The following is a 14405-nucleotide window of genomic DNA, read 5'->3' as shown; positions in this document are numbered from 1 at the left end:
TCATTAAATGTTGATCTCTAATCAATAGTGCATCAGGACTTCATTAACCATAAGAATAGTAAACAAGTGCAGTAAAACAGAACATATCATCACACACATGGATACAAGATATAAGGTGGAAACCCAATATGGGTGAAAACCACCTGCTGCAATTCATCTCTATCTTCTTTTAATAAGAAACTTCTTTTTACAATATTTCTGTACTGGTGCAGTCTTATACTAGTACCCAGGCTTCTACCTATAGAAGGTTACAACCTTCTCTCATTCTCCATCTTCTCCTCGAAGGGAGCTACAACCCCCTTATCTCTTGTACTAGCTGATGTACTAGTATGTAGGTGCTGACCTACAGAAGGCTACAACCTTCTCTTTTCTTTCAGGGACCAGGTTTCATAAATTTTCAGAGCTACTTCAATATGTAGAACCTGCATGCATATGCTTCTGTATTAAGGCCAACCAACGTATACACTGTTTTGACTTACTGAACCACCGTGTATACGTACCTCTGCTGTGCCAAATCTTCTAGCGCTCAGGATCGTCCTTGGTTCAGATCCAGCTATGCACCATCACCTAATGACCAGTATTCTAGATCTTGCTCTTCATAAGATATTCAATACTTCAGTGACTGCCTTTGCCTAATGATCTCCTTCCCCTTTTACAGTCTTAGGCCTTACTCAATACCATGGTCCAAAACCATAGAGAATCAATATCATGGACACAATACCTGGGTTCAACACTTTGGACGAGATACCATGGTCCAAAACCATAGGTTCAAATACCAAGGACTAAATACCATGGACAAAAAAATAAGTTTTCCCACATGTATGTGCTTTTCCTTGCATGAGAGTGCGTGCATACATATACGTGCCTTTTGATCGTTGATCCCACATGTATACGCGACTTAGTTAAGAGGAACCTATGTATATCTCTTTTTCCTTAATTCTGAGAGCCTGAACTGTGAACTGTCATCTGAGTGAGTTGCCATCAAGTACAACACCTGTGTCATAGCGCCAAACCTGTGTCATAATGCCAACAATCTCCCTCTTTGGACTTGATGGCAACCCCAAGTTACTCAAACTCATTCTCCCCCTTTGTCATCAAGGGCAAAGGGTTGTGCTCCCCCTGAGTACATGCTGAAATCTCTACTCTCTTGTACTATCCATACTCCCCTTGACTGTAGGAAAGGTTTGTAAGAAGATGTTTCTACAAGAAGAAACATGACTTTCTACATCATAAATGACCTTCCTATCACCAAAGACTCATACATACATCCATCTCCCAATGAAGTGGGGATATACCAATATTGACTCATCCACCCAACCAAGTGGGGATACACCAAAAGTTTACACATGATAAAATAAGAACATTACATCATCCATCCGAGGCGTAGTGGGGAAACCAAGATAGGTTGTTACATGACCTTGAAGATAAAGCAGATACATGACATAGAGACTAAATATCTGAGAGAAGACTATGATAGTCATCAGTAACTAACATCAGCAACATCTGTCAATCGTCATCAAGACCAGCAACCATGGTCTCCTTTTGCACCTGTTCTACCTGAAAGAAAATGAACCAAGATCTTCTAAAATAATGCCAACAATGCATTATTAGAGGTATGTGCTCCCCCTGAACCTATGCCAGATGGTCTTTGTCAGACCCATATCAGACTCTTTTCATCCTGAGTCTGGCCCCACTGTTTGTCTTCAAACCATAATATACACGACTGTTTCCACAGACACCTGCGTATGTACGCAGACACAGTTCATGAAACTCATGTACAACCATTGTCCTCTAAAACAGATAATTTCAACAGAAAGATGATGCATCGACTATACCCAGCTTTTGTCTGAGATATTCAGATGTCTCCCTGGGTAGTGGTTTGGTGAGTATATCAACAACTTGTTCCTTAGAGGGAACATACTCCAATTTGACCTTTTGTTCAAGCACTTGTTCCAGGAGAAAATGATATTTGATAGGTTTGTGCTTGGTCTTTGAATGCACGACTGGATTCTTTGAAATACTGATTGCACTTGTATTATCACAAAAAATCGAGGTAGGTGGAGTACAAGTGATTTGAATGTCTTGCAATGTTTACATCATCCAAAGTAGTTGTGTGCAGCGAGATGCAATAGCCACATATTTTGCTTCAGCTGTAGATAATGCAATTAAGCTTTGTTTCTTGCTGAACCAAGATACTAATCTGGAACCCATAAAGAATGCACCACCACTAGTGCTTTTTCTGTCATCCACGCTTCCTACCCAATCTGCATCTGTATATGCATGAAGTGTAGGATACTATAAGCCATAATTTTTTGTTCCTTGAAGATATTTAAAAATCCTCTTAACTACCTGAAGGTGTGCTTCCTTTGGTTTTGCCTAGAATCTTCCAACTATTCCCACTGCATGCGTGATGTCTAGTCAGGTACCTGTCAAATAGAGCATACTACTAATCATGGATCTGTAGGTTGGTTGATGTACTGTTGTCGATTCATCATTTGCGTTGAGGCTACATCCTGTTACCATAGGGGTACATACTGTTTTCGAATCCTCCATCCCATATTTCTTCAAGATCTGCTTGAGATACTTGGTTTGTGATAGAAAAACATCGTCTTTGTTTTGTTGGACTTGTAAACCAAGAAAATATGTGAGCTCACCAAGTAAGGACATTTCAAATTCTTTCTGCATCACCAAAGCAAAGATTTGACTCATGGTTTCTTCTTCATCAGAAGTCTGATTTGATGTTGAAGGATAGTCCTGATCATCTTCAAAATCTTAGGATTTTACCTGCCTTGGATTGTTTCCTTCTTCATCAACCACTACATCAATACTTTCAACAATTTTTCCAAGTCTTTTATTGTAACACTTATATCATTTTCTTTAGGAAGAGTAACCAAGGAGAATGCCCTCATCTGCTCTAGGTTCAAACTTGTCAAGGTTTTCATCAGTCCTTTTGATGTAACATTTTCTTCCAAAAATTTCGATGTATTTAACCGCAGGAGTCTTACCATACCAAATTTCATGAGGAGTTTGAGTGCTGTTCACCTGGACGTTTGTCTTGTTGAGAATAGTAACGACAACAAATGCAGCTTCAGCCCAGAAGGTTGCGGGAGTTCCAGATTCATCAAGCATAGCACGATCCATTTGTTGAACTGTTCTTTTGATCCTTTCCACTACTCCATTTTGTTGATGAGTCCTTGCACTTCGTAGGTCCCTCAGATCAGTGAAGGATCCTATCGACCCCAAGGACATGAAAGGGGTTTATATTATTCCTTGTTCTTGTGGGACCCCCTATATTGGTGAGACTGGTCGCTCCATTAATCAAAGGATTAGTGAGCACGCAGCTGACCTTAGACATAGGAGGGCCAAGTCTTCTGCTTTAGCGGAGCATGTGGAGAAAACCAATCATCATGTCTATATCGAAGAGGCTAGTGTTATTGCTAGAGTGTCCCAATTCCATCACCAGAAATTTAGGGAAGCGCTTGAGATTGAAGAAAGATCGAACAATCTCAATAGGGAGGATGGCTAGAAGATAAGTAGTTGCTGGGTCCCAACCCTCTCCTCCTAGTCGTTGTCTTCCTGTATTCCCCTCCTCTTGTTTAGTTGTTTGTAGATTTCCCCTGGTTTATTGTTTCTTGTGGCCTTGGGTGACGTTTTTTTATGTTAATAAAGATAATAGTCTGGTAATGAATCTATGGTAATCTTAACCCTTAAATTAACTTTTATGTTAAATATTAAAATATTTTTTCTTCCCTTAAATTACTTTAATATTTATATATTAACTTTTGTAAATATTAATTTGGAAATTAATTTATTTTTAATTAATTTATTTTAAATATGTTTATAAGTGTTTAAAATAGTCCCTTTTCAATATAAATATAACTAATTGTTCATATTTATAACTTTTATGACTAACGACTCTAATATTCACATTTAATAACTTGGATCACTTACCATTAATTTGAATTATTTTGTTTTATATATATTTATAATATCATTATTATAATACCCAAATTACTCTATATTTATTTTAAAAACTAATTATTATTCTAAAATTAAACTAGTTTACAATTGATTTATTCTAATATTTATTGATAAATAAGGGTATGAAACAACCCTTTGCCTTATATTTTTTATAAATTTAATTACTTTTATAACTAATACTCTATTTTTAGATATAAAATCTTTATTAATTAAGTATTAAATTGAGTTAATTTATTTTATTTTTAATACATATTTATAAGGGGTCCATTTTATAACTAACCGGGGTAACTTGGATCACTTACCATTAATTTGAATTATTTTATTTTATATATATTTATAATATCATTATTATAATACCCTTAAATTATTGTATAAATTAATTATTATTCTAGAATTAAACTAGTTTATAATTGATTTATTTTAATATTTATTTATAAATAAGGGTATGAAACAACCCTTTGACTTATATTTTTTTATATATTTAATTACTTTTATAACTAACACTCTAATTTTTAGATATAAAATCTTTATTAACTAGCTATTAAATTAAGTTAATTTATTTTAATACTTATTGATAATGGTTATTTTCCTGTCCTAACTAACTGGTTAAATCTAGCCATTGTCAGAATATAGCCGTTGAAGGTATGCTCTATCTATTTAACTCGCTTTGCCTGATCTGTTCATTCAACTTGTCCTAACGATGAACCAAACTGGTTGGTTCGAAACACATCGACAAATGAAATATCATGTGACTTATGCTAAAGAATCTCTCATAAATTCCCTTCTTATTCCATGTTCTTCATAAAAATCGAAAAATTCATCTGAGGTAAATTCCCCTCCTCGATCAGACCTGAGTCGTTTGATTCTGCAATTTGATTCGTTTCAACCAAGGCTTTGAATGCTTTGAACTTTTCAAAAGCTTTGTCCTTATGCTTCAGAAGTCCTATCCAACACATCCTGGAAAAGTCGTCAATGAACAATATGAAGTATTCTTCTCCTCGAGGTGACTTTTTCATTGATGGACCACATACATTAGTATGGACAAGTTCAAGTGGCATACTAGTTGATCCTTCCTTCTCAGGGACAATAGTTCTAGTTTGCTTACCAAACTAACATGATTTGCATATTGTATTGTCTGGAATTCTGATGTCAGGGAGATCACGAACCGCCTGATATTTGCATTGCTTTATTTATCTGAGAGAAGCTTTGATGCCCCAATCTTCTGTGCCATAGCTAGTGTTCATCATTCTTGCTTAGATAGCATTGTTGTTGACCTCCCTTATGTATGTATAAATTATTTGGAGTTCTTATGCCTTTGGTCACTGTTTCTCCTGTATCAAGCTCACGAACAATACATCCATTTGATTGAAATATTACCTCATTTCCTTGATCACACATTTGACTGACACTCGATAGATTATGCTTTAAGCCATCAACATACATAACATTTCCATCTTTGACCTTTTCTTTCAAAAGAATAGAACCTTTACCTTTTATGAGTGCAGGGGTGTCATTTCCAAATGAGACCTACCTTTCCTTTTCTAAGGCATTATATGACTGAAGTTTTTCTTTATCACCCGTCATATGTTTCGAGCATCCACTGTTGATGTACCACTCATTTTCCTATCCTTGCGCATATAAGGCTATACCACATCTTTCTAGTTGCGGTTCTTTCTTTCTCCATGTTTTCGGACTCAATGAAGCTTGCTCCTTCTGAGTTGTTTGTCAAAACTTACTCCCGCATTCAAAATCTTCATGACTGAAGTTGTTACAAATAGAACATTCTATTTCATTTTCAAGAGCAGAAAAGTTATTGTAGGTCCTTTTCATGATCTCAGTCACACTCCTTTGATTTCATGCTTCTCTAGTCATGATGGTCTTATAGGCAACACATTGAGCTACTTTGTGTCCAAAGTTATGACAAGAGAAACATTGGCCATTGAAGAAATTCCTACGATTACCAAACCTACCATCCAGGTGATTGTAGTTTCCATAGACATTCATTCTTGAGGCAAATTGAGAATGATTTACCTGTGGTTGGTTGTAGCTTCTGGTCATCCTTGAAGTAGATTTCCCCCGATTTACTTGGTGATCTCTATTCATCCTTGAAGTAAATTGACCCTGATTTACCTGGTGATCTGCTTGATGCCTTTGTTGTCAATTATCAACCTATTCACTTCTCCTTTCTGCATCAAGATAACTTTTGGAGGTGGATGGCTTCTGTGCTTGAGATGCTTCTTCAGAATATCCAAGACCTATGTTGATTAGAGGAGAACACCACACTTTGATAATATCATCTAAAGTTTTAGATCCTTTAGCAAATCTAAGATTAAGAGCTTTTGTTTTCTCAATATCTTTTCTAAGTCCCACAATTTCACATTCTAACTTTTCATTCTGTTTTTCCCTTTCAGCAAGTTGGAATGTCAGAGTATCTATGATCATACTATTTTCTTCTAAACAGATTTTAAGTTTAGAAATTTCTTCATAGAGATCATCTTCATCTATAGCATCTAAGAAATCATCATCTTCAAAAGCCATCAAAAGTCTATAATCATTACATTGATCATCTTCATCACTAATTGAAAATCCATCAATGTCTTCATGAGTATAATAGCTCTTCTTACTTCCATTATGTTTTCTGTTCCATCTAATTGGTTCCTTACCTTTATCAAGCTTATCTTTATGAGGACACTTGGCTGCATAGTGATTGACTCTTCCATAAGCAAAGCATTTGAAAGGTAGCTTACCTCTGAATCTTCCAGAACCTCATTGAAGGTTCTTGAAAAAATTTGATTCTTCCTCTCCTTCTGACATATGACCTGACTCATTGTAATCTCCTTTTCATGAAGCTTTCAATGCGACTTCTCTCCTATCTGATGGTCACCCTTTTCTCATTTTGAAAGCAGTTAGGATTTCGTGTAGCTGTGACATGGTAATGCTCTGTAGGTCCTGCTTTTCTTCTATGGCATAAACTTTTGATTCAAACTTAGAAGACAAAGATCTTAGCACCTTTTCAACCAAATTAACTTCTTTTATTTCTTCACCCAAGTTTGTCATATGATTAACAGTCTCATCTATACGTAAGAAATAATTATCCACACATTCATCATTGTGCATTCTAAGAGTTTCATATTGAATTCTGAGAGTTTGTAGTTTTGCACATTTTACCTGATCGTCTCCTTCATAGCTCAGAATGATCTTGTCCCATATTTCTTTTGCGGTTTTGAGGTGCATAACCTTGAAGAATTCTGATTGAGATAAACTCCCTAATAGAGTTGGTGGGCTCCAGTATTTTAGCAATAATGCTACAACTCCTGGAACTCCCTTCTTTAATTTTATCAACCCGGTAGTTCGTAACAAACTTGGAAGCGACGGTGTTGTATGCACAAGTACTAGCTCTTGCCGTAGCTATCACTTGGTCAGCTGGCACAAGTCCGCTAGGAGCTTAAGCCAACTTCTATGAGCTCTAAGAAGAAGCTTTTTAATTGATGGATGAAAGCTAACTCGAAGGAAGCTAATCTAATTGCAAAAAGAAACTGAAATCCAAAAAGAAACGCAAACCCTAGCAAACCCTAATTCTACCAGCTAGTCCTACTGACGCAAAGGAGAGCATGAAAACTATTAAAAGAGATGCCATTACTTCTATGAAGGTAAAATACATGTGTCTAGACTACCTCTATCTGAAGAAACCATATTTTTGTATTTTTGATTAAGTTATGAGAATTATCATGCATGTGCTTCTAACTAGTTTTCCACTGTGCAGGGATGGATCAAGGGATGAAATTCTTTGGGAAAGGTTGGGATGGTACAGAGAGGGTCTAAGGGATCTCTAACATTCTTTCTAAGAGTTTCACAAAGTATGGATGCCATGCAACCGTGTTTATGAACTTCTACAGGAAGTCTGCAGGGGTTTCTACAGGATGTTCTGTAATTCTTCTACAGGATGTTTCGAAATGGGATTTTTGAGGGTGGGTGATTGATGGAAGATGCATGGATGGTTATGGTGGTAGGATGGGGGTCTGAAGTGACCCAGGAACTGATGGATGGAGTGGTGAGATGATATGTGGAAGGCTGATTTGGCTTTAAGGTAGTTGAGACAACAATGGAGAAGAAGGTAGGGTTACGTGGGCAAGAGGATGGGTGTGAAGCGAGAAGCCTAGATATGGGATGAATCAGATGGCTCTGACGAAGCTTGACCATGTGAGTGAGTGATAGAGATGCTCTGCACAATGCACATTCAACCGAATCAATGAATTCTTGCAAACAAACTAAGTCCTAGCTAAGTTAATCTAACTGTCAATGAAATGAATAAACAACAGCCTCGTTTGGAAAGAGAACCATGTACATCACGTGAGAAAGAACATTTCGAAAGATCCAAATGCATGAAAAACTCCTACCAATCAATTCCCAAACATAAAAATCTACTTTAACCAACAAAAACAACCAAAATAACAAAGCAAGATCTAAAGAGCATATTTTATTTTAAGAACGCAGCAAACACACATAAAGATAAACAGGGGAGGTACTGGGCGCTTGAGATGGGCCCAACCCCAAGAGCTACAGCCTCCCAATAGAGATTTAGAGCTGGTGCAAAGTTGAATTCATCTTTATTAATCAAGAATGGAGAGTTACATCAAAACTGTCCACAAGGAGAGCTTGAGAATGAGCTGAAAGCAAAGCTAATCTATTGCATACAAATCGAATTACAAAATGATTACAACAAGGCTATGAAATGACTAACTACTAGCTACTATCTACTGGCTAACTAGCTAACATCCATTGGCTAACAAAATGACTAACTGGCTAACCAAAATGAGGTCCTAAGCCTTCTTATTTATACAATTTGAGGACCCAACAGTCCTCCTAAAATTTAGGGACTTGGCTGCCTAAGACTTGTAGTTAACAACAGTCCTACTTTACTTGCTTGTCTGCCCTTGTGCTCATTGATTTGGTGGCCTTTGAACTCCGAGCTGATGGTGGAGAATTCGAGGTAAGGGCCCATAAATGAGGAGGACACCTTCCTACAAATCCTCTAGCTTGTTCTCCCACGAATTTGGCTGCCAAGTGCTCATTAAGACCTTCAATTTTGTCTCCAAGTGGACCAAAAAGGCTACACAAAGCACCCATTAGACTTGTTGGCATAATGACTAACCAAATTCACTCTATTAACATAAAAATAATAAAAAACATGCAATAAAGCAATGAGAATGGTGGATTAAGTCAACTTAGGAGGTTGAATGAGCCCAAATAATTGTCCATTTTTGGGGCTCATCATCACCCCCCTACTGAATGTGTTGCTCATCCTCTGAGCAACCAATCTCTCTTCTCGTCTTTGATGGCCCTGGTGGCTTCTTTGGCTAACATCTCGGCTGATTTCTCCTTTGGCTTCCCTCTTTTCAAACTTCCTGTAGAAACAATTATCTGTCTTCCTGTAGAAACAGTCTGCTAACAGTTCTCTGTCTTCCTGTAGAAACAGTCTGCTAACAGTTCTCTGTCTTCCTGTAGAAACAGTCGGCACTGTCTTAGCCTGTTTGGCTGAGGGTGCTTTTCCTTTCAGCTTGGCTGTGGCAGCCTTCGTCTTCTCGCCCTTCTGCTCTTCTTCCTCACTGTCTGCTGCTTTTCTTAGTGAATCCTCAGCCTTGTTATGAGTGCACAAGTATATGCAATCATATGGAAGAAATGGTGCCCTTGGCATTTGTGTTATTTTACCACCCCCTGCTTTGGCCTCAATAGCTTGTCCTTTTCCCTCATTCCTCTGCATGTTCCTTCTGTGGTGGTCTTTCTTATGTTTGTTACATCATCATTGAGACCCCAACTGTTGCTTCTTTATCATATCCATGAAGTCTACCTAAAGGTTAGATCTCCATGTGTGTCTAAACTGTGATTGCAGCCGTGGAATTTTATTTCAAATACCCATTGAGAGATATCGAATTACAGTTCACACTAAGGTATGCAGGCTAATATAAATTGAATGTTGAGAGCCTTGATCCTAGGACAGATCCTTCAACTTCATCTCTTTGATGAAAACACTTGCAGGTTGACAAGATGATGTTCATACATATTCCTAGGTTTATACATCCATAGATATTTCCTTTAATCATAGGTATGTTGAGTATCACATATATTCGTTGTGATATGTCTAGACAGATCTGAATATAGAACCGAGATGCAACCCTTGTTATTTCTGCAATATATATATACAGTCTTCTTTGTCCCTCAACTGCAAGTTCCACAGTAACAATCCTTCCATCAATGGTTTTGTTTGGTTCCTCACGGGCTCACTTAGTAGCCTCCACAGTCTCGAGAGTCACAAATGCAAATCCCTTGTTGGTGAAAAATACATACAACATTAACCAAGACAAATACAGCCAAACAATCTAGGCCTCGGAAAAACATGCATAAATCTCTAAGAATAGAGACATTTTAAACTGCCCATCATAAAGAAATCTGATGTATTTTAGATTTGTAACCTAGATTTGCTGGTATTCTTATCATATGCAACTGAACCTTCTTCCATCTCTCCATATTTGGAAGAAAACTTCTAGAATATTATCATTGGCCATGTCATATGAAATACAACCAAGGTAAAGTTTCCTTTGAGCTTGATTTTCACTTTAACCAGGACCTGTTCCCACCACTGACTAATTTCTTACAGTAATCCCGCTCTTTCTTCAAGCTTCGAACTGGATGAAGAAAAACTTGGGCTTCTCTGCTCTGGAAGACTCTGCTGTGTAAAACGTCTTCCTGTAGAAACGCCTGTAGATTGTGATAGGTGGGATATTTTTTTAAAAACGACAGAAATCTAAGAAATCAGGAAGAAAACTTGTAGAGGACCATTGGTTAACTGATCTGGAAGTGGTGGATGCGTGCTCCAGTTGTAACTGCAGTTGAACAGAGGGTGTGAGAGTCAGCCGAGCGTCATTTAATTTTGGCGTGATTCATGGTGAGGGAGTGTAGTGGCCAAGTGTACGTGGCCACATGCAGACGACAGTGCTGTGATGAGTTACATGGCCTCTTTCCGTTAATCAGTTGCACTGGAGTTACCACTGTCTGTTTTTTTTTTTTTTTTTTTTTTTAAATTTTTTTAATTCCCCGTGACTGACTACACACATGCGTTGATGATCCCTGGATGATTGCAATCAGACTTGCTACCTTTCTAACTGAATCTCACCATCTCATTCATTCATGCAATGCTTTAGATTAGATCTATGCAAACAGAGGAACAAGTTTAGTCACGTACCTGCAAGTCGTGCATGGTTGCTTTGCTGCATGCATGTGTTGATCTTCATTTGCTGCATGCATGTGTTGATGTGGTTGCATGGTGGCTTGATTGATGATTGATGGTTGTTTTTTTATTGTGCAAGTGTCCTCTGGACGGATCTGAGCTGCATGCCATTGTTTCCACGTTCAGATCTGCACCTTCAAGCTGCTGCTGCTGCATGGTCACAAAACCACAACTTGTTTTCGCCATTTCTCCAAAACGGCAAAGCGGATCAATCTGAAACTTTCTGAGCATGTTTCTATCGTCATTATGCATCTCCCATAGCAAAATCATGATCAATGGATGCACGGATTTTGAGAAAAATGGAAAATGGCTGAAGATTTCAGAGATCGATTTCTCGGAAACCGTGCATCGGAATTGGTTGAAACTGCTTGGGCATGTTTTCATCACCCTTGTACAATTCTCCATAAAACGGTTTGTCAAATGGATGCATGGTTTTCAAGTTATGGCAAAAACAAATTTTGCTCCATGTGTTTTTGCTTCAAGGCACTTTGCATGTGTTTGCATGGAAGGAAAAACTGAGATTGGGCTGTGATGCAGGTATGGAGATGATGGAGGAGGAGTTGGAAGATTGTATGAGGACTTTTGGACTCTTGAGGAAGCTACCATGTTCGCCAAACCACTTTTTGAAATCCATGTCTAGTTTCCCACAATTTCTACAGGAAGTTCCTGTAGAAGCACAATGAGAAGCACAAGGAGGTGGAAAAAAATGATGGATAAAGGCAAGGGATGGACACACAAGTGCTTGTAGGCCTAATCAACAGATTCCCACCATTAGATTCACTTTTGAAATTGGATTTGGCTCGTCCAAAGGTTCTACTGGATGTTTCCTGTAGAAATACAGAGCTTCCTGTAGAAGGCACAAGAAGAATTCCTTTGATCTTGATTTGAGTGCTCCTCCTGTCATGAAACGTCCTTCTTGCAACCTGCAATTAGCCAATGGAATTAGTTTTATTTTTCTTTTTCTTTTTCTCTTTTGTTTTTTTTTTTTGAAAAACAACTAGGGCGCCTCATGGAGGTTTTCACCCTAATTGCCTGCCTTGGGCGCCTCCAAGGGAGGTTTTCACCCAAAGATCTTATTCTCTTTTCTCTGTTTTCCAACCCATTGACCGCCTCATGGAGGTTTTAAATCAATGAGCCAATCTAAGGCGCCTCCGAGGAGGTTTTCACCTTAGATTTCTATTTTCCTCTTTTTTCATTTTTTTTTTTCTCTTTTTTCTTTTTTTTTTTTCTTCTACCCTACCCTACTTGAAAAACAAAATAATTTTCAAGTATAAGAATACTTCCAATGGAGCCATGTGCACATAGAGATTAGAGAAAAAATGATGTGAAGGCTCGAAATGCATGCTTTGATAGGTATCCAGATCCCAGAGACCAAATGATCTGACTTTGAAGGGATCAAACATAGCTGAGGAAGAGAGTATCGCTTCAACTTAGTCACCTTCTGAAACCATATCTCAAAATAGCTTTGATATCCTTGGTCCTTTTGCTGATCTAGATCATGTTTCATGTCACCTTCTACCATGACCTTCTCATCTTCCTCTTTTTGCTGATCTTTCTCTTGAGTACATGGAGGATTTGATGGTAACCATGAAGGAACTCTCTCGATCTCTGATTTTGATCTCTTCTCTTCATCAATTGCAGCCCATGGTTCTTTGATATCCTCTTTGGAATCTTCTTTTTCCTTTGGTCCTTCAATGTTGTCAATATAATCTCTGTTTTGCAACACTCTTCCTGAGCTTTGGTGAACATCATTGAGCTCAAAAGGAGTCATTTGCACATGTTGTGCCTCAACTTTGCAATTGGGTTGAGCTGCTCCATGGTATGGTTTTGGAAATGGTGGTACGGGTAGCTGAGTGGAGGTGTGTATTTGAGATGGATGTGGATGGGGTTGTGGTTGGGTAGGCATTTGGGGTTGCCTTGGTGGAGGAGGAGGTGATGGTTGTGGATGAGCAGGTGGTGGAGGAAACGAAGCAGGAGGAGTGTTGTATTGGGGCCTCCACCCCTGATGAGGTGCATTCCACTGAGGCTGTGGCTGAGCATAAGAGTGAAATGAATGAGCAACTGGTTGGGCATAATATGGATCTGGAAGGAACAAGGAGAATATGACCAAGGAGGAGGTGTAGACCAGGAAGGATGAGCAGGGGGACCCCAAGAAGGCATGAAAGTGGCTTGATAAGGGTCATAATAGGTCTCGGGTGTCCCTTGCAGTTCCTGTTGGTAAGATCTAGGTCCATGCGGCCAACTTTGGTTCATTTAATAGAGTGATTCAGTGGCTCCTTTGGCTCTCTGATATGCAGCTTTGAATCTGGGTAAGGAAGGGCACTGATCTGTAGGATGGTATTCTTCACAGATGAAACACACTTCTATAGAGTACAATGGACATTCGTTCCTAGGATGCTTTCTAGTGCACCTGGGACAAAAAATGGCCAAAGCCCTCTTGGCTTCTTCTTGCTTCTTTTGGATCCGCAAGGTATCCAGTTGCATGGCAAGAAACTGCCTCATATCACTCTTGAAATCTTCGATCTGATTTTCAAATTCGTCTTTGGACAAGGGACTGCTCCCAACATTTCTGCTTGTAGCCATTTGCTCCAAAGGAATGGTTTCTTCTTCTTCTCCCCTAGAGGTTCTTCAGATATATCTTGATGTCCACCCAGAGGTTCTTCTTAGTCACAGCCATCGAAGAAGAGAGAAGGTTGGCTGTGTGAAGCAAAGGGGGTGTTGTGCAATCATTTTTCTAACTTATCTCTACTCCTACAAGGCATGAAATGAAATCTTTTTGGTTGATTTTTGATTTTTTCTACTTCTACTTGCAAAACTGAAATAGATTGAACTGCAACTAACTATCTTGCTAAAACGAAAATGCGGAATTGAAATGAAAGCAGGAAAGGACTAATCTATTTTGCTCAAATGAAATTGCAGGAACGAAATGCTAGTCTACGCTTGCAGAATTGAAATGTTAATCTACGCTTGCAGAATTGAAATTGCGGAATTGAAATGCTAATCTACGCTTGCGGAATTGAAATTACGGAATTGAAATGTTAATCTATGAAAGCAGGAAATGCTAATCTACTTTTGCATAAACGAAATTGCATAATGGAAACGAAATAAACTACTTAGAAGAAGATTGTAGTGGAAAATA

This window comes from Pinus tabuliformis, chromosome X (assembly GCF_031772625.1).
Source record: "Pinus tabuliformis cultivar Carrire ecotype Pingquan chromosome X, CPIR1, whole genome shotgun sequence".
Lineage (NCBI taxonomy): Eukaryota > Viridiplantae > Streptophyta > Pinopsida > Pinales > Pinaceae > Pinus > Pinus tabuliformis.
The sequence above is the reverse complement of the archived record's forward strand: the minus strand, read 5'-3'. Positions refer to the sequence as shown.